The sequence below is a fragment of the Oryx dammah genome, unplaced genomic scaffold (assembly GCF_014754425.2).
Source record: "Oryx dammah isolate SB20612 unplaced genomic scaffold, SCBI_Odam_1.1 HiC_scaffold_36, whole genome shotgun sequence".
Lineage (NCBI taxonomy): Eukaryota > Metazoa > Chordata > Mammalia > Artiodactyla > Bovidae > Oryx > Oryx dammah.
Genome location: NW_024070220.1, coordinates 262,825 through 275,466, shown reverse-complemented (window position 1 = coordinate 275,466; position 12,642 = coordinate 262,825).

Below are 12,642 nucleotides of genomic sequence, written 5' to 3'. Positions count from 1 at the left end.
ATATGCCAAAATAAAAATTTAGGCAACTTTACTTAGGTGGCCAAACACTTTGCTTGCTCCCAAGACCTTAAATGAACTATTTGGGAAGCCCAACATTGCTTAATGAAATTACTGGCTGAATACTTAAGATCCTGCTGCTGACAGGCTCTCCTTTAATCTAGCTCATCTTCCACTATTTTTTCTGTAATAAGAGATGGGGTTCATACATAGGAGGACACATTGAGGCCATAAAATCGCATCTCTCATTTACTTAGCGATATTGTTGAATAAAACTGTTGCTCTCCCCACTTTGGATACCATTTTAAACATTCAAGTCTATAGTAAAATAAGAACATGTTGGAACCACATGCACAATGGTCAACAGCTGGATTTGGGATAACATCTACCTACTTAATGGGTAGAATAGATGCCCAATGCACTGTGCATAGATCATAGACAGGCTCTTCTGACTAGCTGAACATTGAAATTATATGATTTGTAGCTAAAAATCACTTCTCCAAAATTCGTTATGTAAAGTTTTCTTTCATCACCTTCAACTTCTGGTACCAAATATTTCAATAGAAATCATTAATAAGCAAAATTTCTCTAGCTTCATGCTACAGGGCTTCAGGTTCCTGTCTCCGTCCATATCATTTGTCTTGTACCTTGTCCTCCTTTGTATTTTTGTAGTAAGCACATTAGAGAAAATCTAACTAGATAACATGAACAGCCTCAATATATTATATTAATGGAAAAATATATTATAGGGTGTATATTTTGCAATATTTTACCCAGTTGTCACAGAAGTATGGCACAACTGCCCCAGCAGGAAACTTAAAACCAGTAGTATAATATATAATGAGTGACTATCATCTTAGAATATTCTCAGAAAATAATTTCTGATCCAAAACAGTGAGGGAAAACAAAGGTACAAGAATACAATAACTCTCAGTGTTCACAGGAAGACATAGGGTAAACAGTAAGTACATTTGATTTCTCTGCTGCTGCTGCTGCTAAGTCACTTCAGTTGTGTCCAACTCTGTGTGACCCCAGAGATGGCAGGCCACAAGGCTCACCAGTCTCTGGGATTCTCCAGGCAAGAATACTGGAGTGGTTTGTCATTTCCTTCTCAGTATGACACAAAGTAAGTCCATGACATCTGGTCCCACAGTTTTATGGGAAATGGTAGTGGAAAAGACAGAAGCAGTAACAGATTATCTCTCTTGGCTCAAAATCCACTGCAAATGGTGATGACAGCTATAAAATTAGAAGACAATTGCTTCCTGGATGAAAAGCTCTCACAAATTTAGAGAGCATGTTAAAAAGTGAAGACATGACTTGAGCAATGGAGGCACTTTGAGTCACACCTATGGTCTTTTCAGTAGACATGTACAGATGTGAGAACACCAAACTGCTGTGCTAGGGATGGCTTGTGAGTGTCCACTGGATTGCAAGGAGATCAAGCCAGTCAAACATAAAGGAAATCAACTCTGAAGAAGGATAAGAATCACTGATGCTGAAGATGAGTCCTCAAAGCTTTGACCACCTGAGCAAATAACTGACTCACTAGAAAAGACCCTGATTCTTAGGAAACAATGAGATCAGGAGGAGGCATGGGTGAGAAAGAAGGAGAAGGTTGTATAGCTTCACCCATTCAATGGATATGATTTCAGCAAACCCTGGGTGATGGAGAGGGAAAGACAGGCCTTGTGTGCTGCAGTCCAAGGGGTCACAGAGACTCAGATATGGCTTTGGACTGAACAACAACAACAAGATTTCAGTTAGTAAAATGGATCTCCCAGGATAGTGGTGGGGTCTCATGATAGAGAAAAGAAGACACAGTACACTTTCTCCCACATAACTCCATCAAAGGATCGACTGCACATGGAACAGCTTCTAGAAATCAACTGGAATGATATTGATGGGCCCAGAAACTGAGAAAGAAAAACCTATCTCTTAAAAAGGAGGTAAGACAAAATAAGAGACATAAGGGAAGAAAACATTTTATGGATTGAGACCCCCCTTGTAGAGGGAATCATAAAGGAGGAAAATTAACGCCAGATAGAGAAGACTCTTTTCCAGTGGGTGGAAAAGACAGAATGAGGGGGAAAAATAACAAAAACACAGATTATGCCAATACATGCAATTACTAGCCGAGAAGTGTCTCAGATGTTTCTGTCCACTGTCATACATGAGGCCTGGGATGGAGACCTGTGATGTATCAAACACACTATGTTTAGAACCAGGATTTACTGCCCTGAGGGCAATCTGATGGAGCTAAGGTGACAGAGAAACATAAACCATGAGAACTCTAGAGAGTGCCATTTTATAAAGGACCTTTGCTACAAGAAGGTTCTAAGGCCACATAGTGAATCATGGAACACTCACAGAACAGAAGACTGTGCACTAGAAAATATCAAAGGAGACCAAGCCAGCTTCCATTTAAGACCCTTTCCAACGCGGAGGTAGAGATGAATGTGTATGACTGCCAGAGGCAGAAGGAAATAAGTTACTGGTATCTTGGTCCCAGAGACATCCCCTACCAAGTCTAAGCTGGTTGGAAGTTTCTAATGATGAATTCCTGGGTTCATGGACAGTTCACATAGGCCAAGATCATGACAGCCTGGGGTCAGCTACTATGAGCAGACACATGGCACACCTGAGACTGTGCGCTCTGGCACAGTCTACAAACAGTGTGGTTGAGACCAGAGAGTTGCATAAGAGGCATGGTCCACCTGGGACTGTGCCTTGACCTCCAACCAGCCACCTGAGATTTTGGACTGTGAAGAGCAAAAAACACATAGCCAATTGTGGTCAGTGCCCTTGCTGGGAGCTGACTGTGGCTCAGATCATGAACTTTTTTTTTTTTTTTCCCCACCAAATTCAGACTTAAATTGAAGAAAGTAGGGAAAACCACTAGATCAATCAGGTATGACGTAAGTCAAATGCCTTATCATTATACAGTGAAATATAGACTTAAGGGACTACATCTGATAGATCATTTATTTATTTATTATTTTACTTTACAGTTCTGTATTGGTTTTGCCATACATTGACATGAATCCACCACGGGTGTAGATAGATTTAAGGGACTAGGTCTGATAGACAAATTGCCTGATGAACAATGGATGGAGGTTCATGACATTGTACAGGAGACAGGGACTAAGACCATCCCCCTAGAAATGAAATGCAAAAAAGCAAAATGGCTGTCTGTGGAGGCCTTATGAATAGCTGTGGGAAAAAAAGAAGGATAAAGCAAAGAAGAAAGGAAAAGATATACGTATCTGAATGCAGAGATCCAAATTAATAGCAAACAGAGATAAGAAATCCTTCCTCAGGGGTCAATTCAAAGAAATAGAAAACAACAGAATGAGAAAGACTAGAGTTCTCTTCAAGAAAATTAGAGATAGAAAGGAAATATTTCAGGCAAAGATGGGTTCAATAAAGGACAGAAATTGTACGGATGAAACAGAAGCAGGAGATATTATGAAGAGGTGGCAAGAATACACAGAAGTGTACAAAAAAAAGAGTTTCAAGATGCAGATAATCATGATGGTGCAATCACTCACTGAGAGCCAAACATCATGGAATGTGAAATCAAGTGGGCTTTAGAAAGCATCACTAAAAACGAAGCTAGTGGAGGTGATAGAATTCCAGTTGAACTATCTGAAATGCTGAAAGATGATGCTGTGAAAGTGCTGCAATCAATATGCCAGCAAACCTGGCAAACTCAGCAGTGACCACAGGATTGGAAAAGGTCAGTTTTCATTCCAATCTGAAAGAAAGGCAATGGCAATGAATACTCAAACTAACACACAATTGCACTTATGAAGTGACTTAGCAGCTGGAGCAGACGTTAGTAATGTTCAAAATTCTCCAAGCCACGTTTCAGCAATACATGAACCGTGAACTTCCAGATGTTCAAGCTGGTTCTAAAAAAGGCAGAGGAACCAGAGATCACATTGCCAACATCTGATGGATCATGGAAAAAGCAAGAGAGTTCCATAAAAAACACCTATTCTTGCTTTATTGACTATGCCAAACTCTTTGACTGTGTGGATCAAATTAAACTGTGGAAGATTCTGAAAGCGACAGAAATACCAGACCACCTGACCTGCCTCTGGAGAAACCTATATGCAGGTCAGGAAGCAACAGTTAGAACTGGACATGGAACAACAGACTGGTTCCAAATAGGAAAATCAGTGCGTCAAGGCTGTATATAGTCACCCTGCTTGTTTAACTTGTATGCAGAGTAGAGTACATCATAAGAAGCACTAGGCTGCAGGAAGTACAAGATCAATTCAGATTACTGGGAGAAATATCAATAACCTCAGATATTCAGATGACACCAACCTTATTGCAGAAAGTGAAGCAGAACTAAAAAGCCTCTTGATGAACTTGAAAGAGGAGAGTGAAAAAGTTGGCTTCAACTCAACATTCTGAAAATGAAGACCATGGCATCTTGTCCCATCACTTTATGCGAAAGAGATGGGGAAACATTGGAAACAGTGTCAGACTTTATAAGTTTGTGGCTCCAAAACGACTCCAGATAGTGATTACAGTGCTGAAATTTAAAAAGATGCTTACACCTTGTAAGGAAAGTTATGACTAATGTAGATAGCATATAAAAATCAGCAACAATACATTGCCAACAAAGTCTGTCTAGTCAAGGCTCTGTTTTTTCCAGTGGTCATGTATGAATGTGAGAGTTGGATTGTGAAGAAACCTGAGCACCAAAGAAGTGATGCTTTTGAACTGTCGTGTTGGAAAAGACTCTTGAGAGTCCCTTGGACTGAAGGGAGATCCCACCAGCCCATCCTTAAGAAGATCAGTCCTAGGTGTTCTTTGGAAGCACTGATGCTAAAGCTGAAACTCCAGTACTATGGCCACCTTATGTGAAGAGTTGATTCCTAAAAATCTCTGATGATTGGAGGAATTTGGATCGGGAGGAGAAGGGAACGACAGAGGATGAGATGGCTTGATGGCATCATCGTCTCAAAGAACATATATTTGAGGGAACTCAGGGAGTTGGTGATGGACAGGGAGGCCTGGCGTGATGCGATTCATAGGACCAGAAAGAGTCCGACATGACCCTGTGAATGAAGTGAAATGAGTAAGTGAATTTTTTTTTTTTGCTGAGCATATCATTGGTAATATATTACAGGAATAAGTGTACTATATATATTAGAACCCATTCAAGTGATATTTCATGTTTTAAGTCACTACACGTCTGTCTGACACTCTATCACAAAGGCTGTCACCATCGTGTATTCTCAATCCATGAGATTCTCAAGGTGAAAAAATAAGAATGGGTCATCATCCTTAGTTCCAGGAGATTTTCCCAACCCATGGATTGATCCTGCATGTATTATGACCTCTGTGTTAGAAGGCAGGTTCCTTAGTACTATTACTATCTGGGCAACCATTAGTTTATATACAGCTACACATGTACATGCATATGTATATGTCAAAAGTTTAGATACAAAATTCTGCTGTCTAGAGGTAGCAGTGTATATTTTGCAGGAGGTTATAACTGTAGGTATTTACTTTTGCAGGATCTGATGATTTGCTAAAAGTGCTTTCACTTACATTCACCTCAGAGAATGATATAATTTCCTTTGTGACTTACCCTTTGAAATATGGGTTCTTTATGAATGTTTTGTTGAATTTTTCACACATTGACAAATTTGCAAACACATGTCCCATTTTTAAATTTTAGCTTCACATCTTGGTTTTCAGAGAACATACTTGGTATGATTTAAAATACTAAGACTTGTGTTATGCCTTAATGTAAAGCATGTTTTTGAGAATATTCCAGAGAAAGTTCAGGTATAATTGGAAATATATATATCTGTGTATATATATACATATACATATATATGAGTAGAGATACTGAGCACCAAAGAATTGATGCTTTTGGACTCTGGTACTGGAGAAGACTCTTGAGATTCCCTTGGACTGCAAGGAGATCCAACCAGTCTATTCTAAAGAGATCAGCCCTGGGTGATCTTTGGAAGGAATGATGTTAAAGCTGAATCTCCAGTACTTTGGCCACCTCATGTGAAGAGTTGACTCATTTGAAAAGACTCTGATGCTGGGAGGGATTGGGGGTAGCAGGAAAAGGGGAAGCCAAACGATGATATGGCTGGATGCCACCACTGACTCAATGGAAGTGAGTTTGAGTGAACTCTTAGAGATGGTGATGGACAGGGAGGCCTGGCTTGCTGAAATTCATGGGGTCCCAAAGAGTCAGACACAAGTAAGCAACTGAGCAGAACTGAACTGAACTGAGAGATAGGAATATACACAGTATATGTATATATGCCTATACAAATATATATATATGATATACATATATAATTGTAAATATACATATATACATATATTTTACCGTTCCTAATCTTGAATTGTTTCAGTCTTGTTCTTCAGATTTACAGTTTGCTTTCAGTCTCTTGTCTCTTTGGGATTTGTACTAAACCTATATTAGGTATTTTCACATTGCTTTAGGTCCTCTGAATCTGACGCTGGGAGAGATTGGGGCAGGAGGAGAAGGGGACGACAGAAGATGAGATGGCTGAATGGCATCACTGACTCGATGGATGTGAGTCAGAGTGAATTCCTGGAGTTGGTGATGGACAGAGAGGCCTGGCGTGCTGTGATTCATGGGGTTGCAAAGAGTTAGACACGACTGAGTGACTGAAATGAACAGAACTGAACTGATGTCCTGTGAGGTAGAAGCCCACAGTCAACTTCTTTGAGAGTGTAAGAATCTTTCTAGAGATAGTAAGTTTTCTGAGGTTGTAGAGAATAGAGCACACTATGAAGCAAGAAATTTGCCAGCTTTAACATTAAGCAAAGGATGCTGCAGTCATCAAGTCATAAGCCACTGCATCCATCCATAAATGTGAAACCTGGGGGAACTCTTGATGAAATCAAGTTGCCCACAATCAAGTCCTTAGTTACTGCACCTGCCACCTATGTTGCCTGAAGAACTGACTTGAGACAGAAAGAATAGAAAGTAGCCCTAGTTAAGGTGCTTATCAAAGGAATTATTTCAAGGAGCCCAGATTCTTGCATCTGCCCATAGGTAGAATATATCTGTATCCATTCACTTGAGGTGTCCAGGTTTTCTTTCATTAACCATAATATTATGGCATTCTCCTTACCTTATCGTTGTTCCAAAACTTCTGTAAAACCTGGATCCTCTATTCTTCTTCAGAGCAAATTTTTTACAATACTTGAGAAGTTGCTTCTCATGATTAAATCCTTCTTAGAATGAAAAGCCTGATGAAGGAAACATAATTCCCCAATTTTGAACTATGCATTTTTCCCAGTCAGTAGCATACATTCTAGAATTGCAATATAAGGGATTCTTGTACAGTACCTCAGTGTTAACTAGGTATTAATGTTTACTAATTCTTACTTAGCATAGTTCTGAAAGTTAAAGACCAGTTATTGCTTACTATTACTTGAGGGGATTCATGGTCTCAAAAATTGGTGACATCAGTTTATGAAAACATATAACCATATATGTTTACTTTACTTTTAGAAAATCATTCTTTTAGAAATAATTACAAATTAGTGAAGTGAAGGGACACAAGTGTAGCGTCAGAACTTATTCTGGCTAACATAGCTCTGCATTTATTTATTTATTTTTGCTTTTGATTTGTCTATACATAGTAAAACCATCCTGGGTACACATTTTAATTGACATGCACTGTGATGTTTTACTCGTCACTAGCACAAGTTAGCCAAAGACCGATTTTCTTTCTTTACAATGTTGTATTAGTGTCTGCTGCCCAGAAAAATTAATCAGTTATTAGTTAATATAGCTGAGCCTCCCTTTTGAGTAGTCCTCCCATCTCCCTCTTGCGTCTCCTGTCCTGCTCCAAAACCAACTCCACTAGAGCACTCCATAGCAATAGCTATCTACTATATAGTTGGTATGTTACATATGTCCCTGCTGCACTGTGTCCACAAGTCTGTTTTTTATGATTGCCTCTCTTCCTACGTTCCAAATGGGTTATTCAACACCTGTTTTCTGGATTCCATTTAAATGCGTTAACATGCACATATATATATTTACTTTTTATTTGGTTGCCACAAACCTCAATCGCTGTGTGTGGAATCTAATTCCATGACCAGCAATCAAACCCAGGACCCCTGCTTAGGGAACATAGTGTCTTAGCGACTGGACCAACAGGGCAGTCCCCTGTTGTAGATTTTTTGTTTTGTTTTGTTTTTAATGATGGCCATTTGGAATGGTATGAGGTGATATGCTGGTGTAGTTTTGAGCTGTGTGCCTTTGATAAGTTGAGGTAGTTTTTGCTATGTTCAGGTTTTGAAGAGTTTCTATCACAAACACTTGTTGAATTATATATATAAAATCCCCAACTACTGAGGTGATTATATGGTTTTAATCCTTCACTATACATTGATGTGCAGGTACCGAAGAATGTTTCCATATCTGGAATAAACCCCACAGTTAATAACCGTGTTCAATTCTTTTATGGTATTGGTGGCTTTTTATTTTGCTCATATTTTCCTGAGGATATATGCCTCTGTTCATCTATGTGATATTTGTCTCTAGCTTTCTTTTTCTGGGTTATCTCGGTGTTGGTATCAGGGTGATGGTGACCTTGTAGAATGAGTTTTGAATTTTCCGTCCACTCTAGAATTTTGGAAGAGTTTCAGAAGTGCATGTGCTAGCAGTTCTCTGACTGGTTCATAAAATTTCCACGTGAAGCCATTTGGCTTTAAGTTTGTTAATGGGAAACTTTTCATCACAGTTTCAATATTAGTGCTTGTAATTTCTCTCTTCATGTTTTCTGTTTCTACTTGGTTGAATTTCTGAGCATTTATTTATGAATCAGATTCTAAATTTTATTGTCTTATAGTTGTTTGCTGTAGTCCTTAATGATTCTTTTTTTATTTCTGGGTATCAGTTATAATGTCATCCTTTGTCATGTCAAATTTGATTGATTTGTTTGTCCTTTTTTTCTTGATAAATCTGGGCCATGATGTATCTATTTTCTTTTTCTCTCCAAGAGACCCCTTTTAGTGATACTGACGTTGGCTATTTATTTTCATCATTTCCTTTCTTTAATTTCTGCTCTGATTTTTGTAATTTTTCCCCTTCTATTCACTTTGGGAAATTTCGTCTGCTTTTTCTTCCTTCCTTAAATGCTCTAGATTTAAGGTTATTTTGATTACTTGAGATGTGTAGTATTTGTCAACTTCATTCTTTTATGCTTTAGCATGCTCCATAATTTTTGGATAATCATGTTTTTCATATTATTTGCTTCTAAGATTTTTCTTTCATTTTTTTTCAGACTTCATGAGTCATCTCTTGGTCATGTAGATGTGTATTTATTAGTCTACATGGATTAGTGTTTTTCACAGTCCTCGCCCACAAAATCTAGTATGTAAAGCATAGCATTGTGGTTATATATATATATATATATGATTGATACAGTTACCACTATCTTAAATTTACCAAGGCTTGATTTGAGATCCACTTTGTGATATATACTGAAGATATTTTATTTTCACTTCAGAAAAAAATGTGTATTCTGCTGTGTTTCAGTAAAGTGTCCTATAAGTATCAATTAACTTTGTCTGGTCTCTTGTGCCTTTGAAACTTGTGTTTCATTTTAAACTGCATTTCTAAATGGAGGATAATTTCTTTCCAACGTTGTATTGGCTTCTGCTGTACAAGAGTGCATATTAGCATATAGGAAACCAAAGTCTTTTTTGTGTTGTTAATTGTTTATTGTTATTTATTCATTTTTCTAGGCCCTTCAGAAATGTTTCTCATCTTTTCTGAATTCCATTTTTTTGGAATGTTTTATCACTTTTACTACCAATATCATTTTAAGGGAACCTGCCCATTTTTCTTTCATTATGTTTTGAGTTTTTATCACTTTCCTTTGTCCACAACACATTTTTCTGTCTTCACAGTTCCCTAATTACTGTGTTAATGGCTATTTCTTCACAAACTACTGCATTATAATTATTGCTCCTCATCTCTACTCCAAGTCAATGAAGTTTATTGAGTGGCTAGTGTGGGCTTTGGAGTTGGAGAACCTGACAACTATGTTGAGTCTGCAGCTGAGTCCTCCCTCTCTAATGGTGGGACCATATCTGTTTGGGTCATTTGTAGGTGTCTGTAGGATCAGTCTGACATTAGGCAGTCTATCTGCTGATGATTGTATGTGTTTTTCTGTCTTGCTTGTTGTTTGGTATGAGGCATCAGCCATGGGTTGTGCAGGCAGTTGGGTGATATGCATCCGAGATTAAGAAAGAGGCCGTCAAGGAGAGTGTCACCAGTTTATATTCACTATTGACAGGAATTCTCTGGTGTCCCATGATCCTGGTCTCAGTGTGAAAGGTTGTAGTGGAATGAAAAGTTGTGGGATTCTTGGCTTCTGGAGGAGAGGAGTTCAATCTGGGACGAGAGACAAGGCTGGATTGCACAGAGCTTTGCATAAAAAGTTTAATTAAAGTATAAAGGAGATAGAGAAAACTTCCTGCATAGGTATCAGAAGGGGGCAGAAATAGTACCCCCCCAGCTGGCTTTCAGCTGGATGTTTTATAGTCACTAGCAGTCTGTTAATGAAAGAAAGGAATGTTTTAAAACTCAGAGTGGTACCAGGCCCCCTCACCCATAAGATACATTTTGGGATAATCTTGGGATCAGGCCATAAAATAATTAACTTGAATCTTGTAGAAGGCCAGATTACAATACAAATAGTTTTGTTCACATAGATTAGGGAAATATTATTTGAGAATAACATACTGGTTTGTCAAATAGGTTCTGAGCCATTAGGTGGAACTGACTTGAGGACAAACTTTGGGGTAAAAACATAGTACATTAGCATAGTTTAAGACAAACATTTCCATAAGAAAAATGCATTGGTTATATGAATGTTTGAACATAGTTAACTTCAGATGAAACCAGGTGTCATTACAGCAGCACAGTATTTTAAGAGAAACCTCCTTTTATATTTGTATAGAAAAGCAAAAATAAATAATGTTGCTAGTTTGTTTCCTCCTGCCACTTAAGAGATATAAAAATGTCTGACACTTGCAGGCTATTTCCTCCATTTGGAGACCCCTGGCCTTCCTGGCTGTTACCCTCTAAGGTGCTGACACCCGGAAACATCACGCCCAACTTATGCCCAGAGAACTACAATACCATAGTAATAGATTCAGGAGATTAAAAAAGTAACATAGATAAATGGCAAATAAATACATAATAAACAAAAAGGACCACAAGCAACAAACACTACAGAGAAGACAACAGATTCATAAAGAGAACCAATCAAGTAAATCTCAAGGCAAAAAACAACACCAGAGCAGAGTGCCAACTGAAGAATAAAGAAAGAAATCTGACAAGATCAGAAAAGCCCCCACAGAATAACCTAAAACCACAGTTAACATAGAAATGCATACCTGTGCTAAAAAATGAAGTGATGCAACAGCAACAAAAGGCACAGAAAAGAGGAAACCAAAGTAAAAGTAGAAATGCCTATACAAAAATAAAAATTTGTTTGGAATTATCTGCAAAGGTAAATCAATGTGTAGTAACAAAGAAGCCTACAATTGAGAAAAATAGTGCACAACCAACACAGCAAATCAATGCATCACAAGAATATCACATATTTCCTAGTGTCTCAACTGTCAGTGTCCTTCCTCAACATGAGCCAGAGGACAACTACACCTCTTTGGGAAGTTCTCCAAAGATGGAGAGAACTGGATTCTGGATATCTCAAAGGACACCTCAGACTCAAAACTTCTATAATGCATTCTTACAGCTGCCTGAGCCTGGGTCATGGTGGAGCGGTCTGACAGAATGTGGTCCATGGAGAATGGAATGTCAAACCACCTCAGTATTCTTGCCTTGAGAACCCTATGAACAGCATGAAAAAGCAAAATGATAGGATAATTAAAGAGGAACTTTCCCAGATCGGTTGGTGCCCAATATGCTACTGGAGATCAGTGGAGAAATAACTCCAGGAAAAAAAAAAAAAAAAGAAGAAGAAGAAGAAAGAAAGAAAAGGATTAAGACAAAGCAAAGCAATACCCAGTTGTGGATGTGACTAGTGATAGAGACAAGGTTTAATGCTATAAAGAGCAATAATACATTGGAATCTGTAATGTCAGGTCCATGAATCAAGCCAAATTGGAAGAGGTCAAACAGGAGTTGGTAAAAGTGAAAGTCGATATTCAAGGTTTCAACGAACTGAAATGGACTAGAAAGGGTGCATTTAACTCAGGTGACCATTATATCTACTATTGTGGGCAGGAATCACTTAGAAGAGATGGAGTAGCCATCATGGTTAACAAAGAGTCTTAAATGCAGTACTTGGATGAAATCTCAAAATGAAAGAATGATCTCTGTTCGACACAATTTCCAAGGCAAACCATTCAATATTACGGTAATCCAAGCCTTTGCCCCAACCAGAAATGCTGAAGAAGCTGAAGTTGAATGGTTCTATGAAGACCTATGAGACCTTTTAAAACTAATATCCAAAAAAGATATCCTTTTCATTATAGGGGACTGGAATGTAAAAGTAGGAAGTCAAGAAACTCTTGGAGTAACAGGCAAATTTGGCCTTGGAGTACTGAATGAAGCAGGGCAAAGGCTAATAGAGTTTTGCA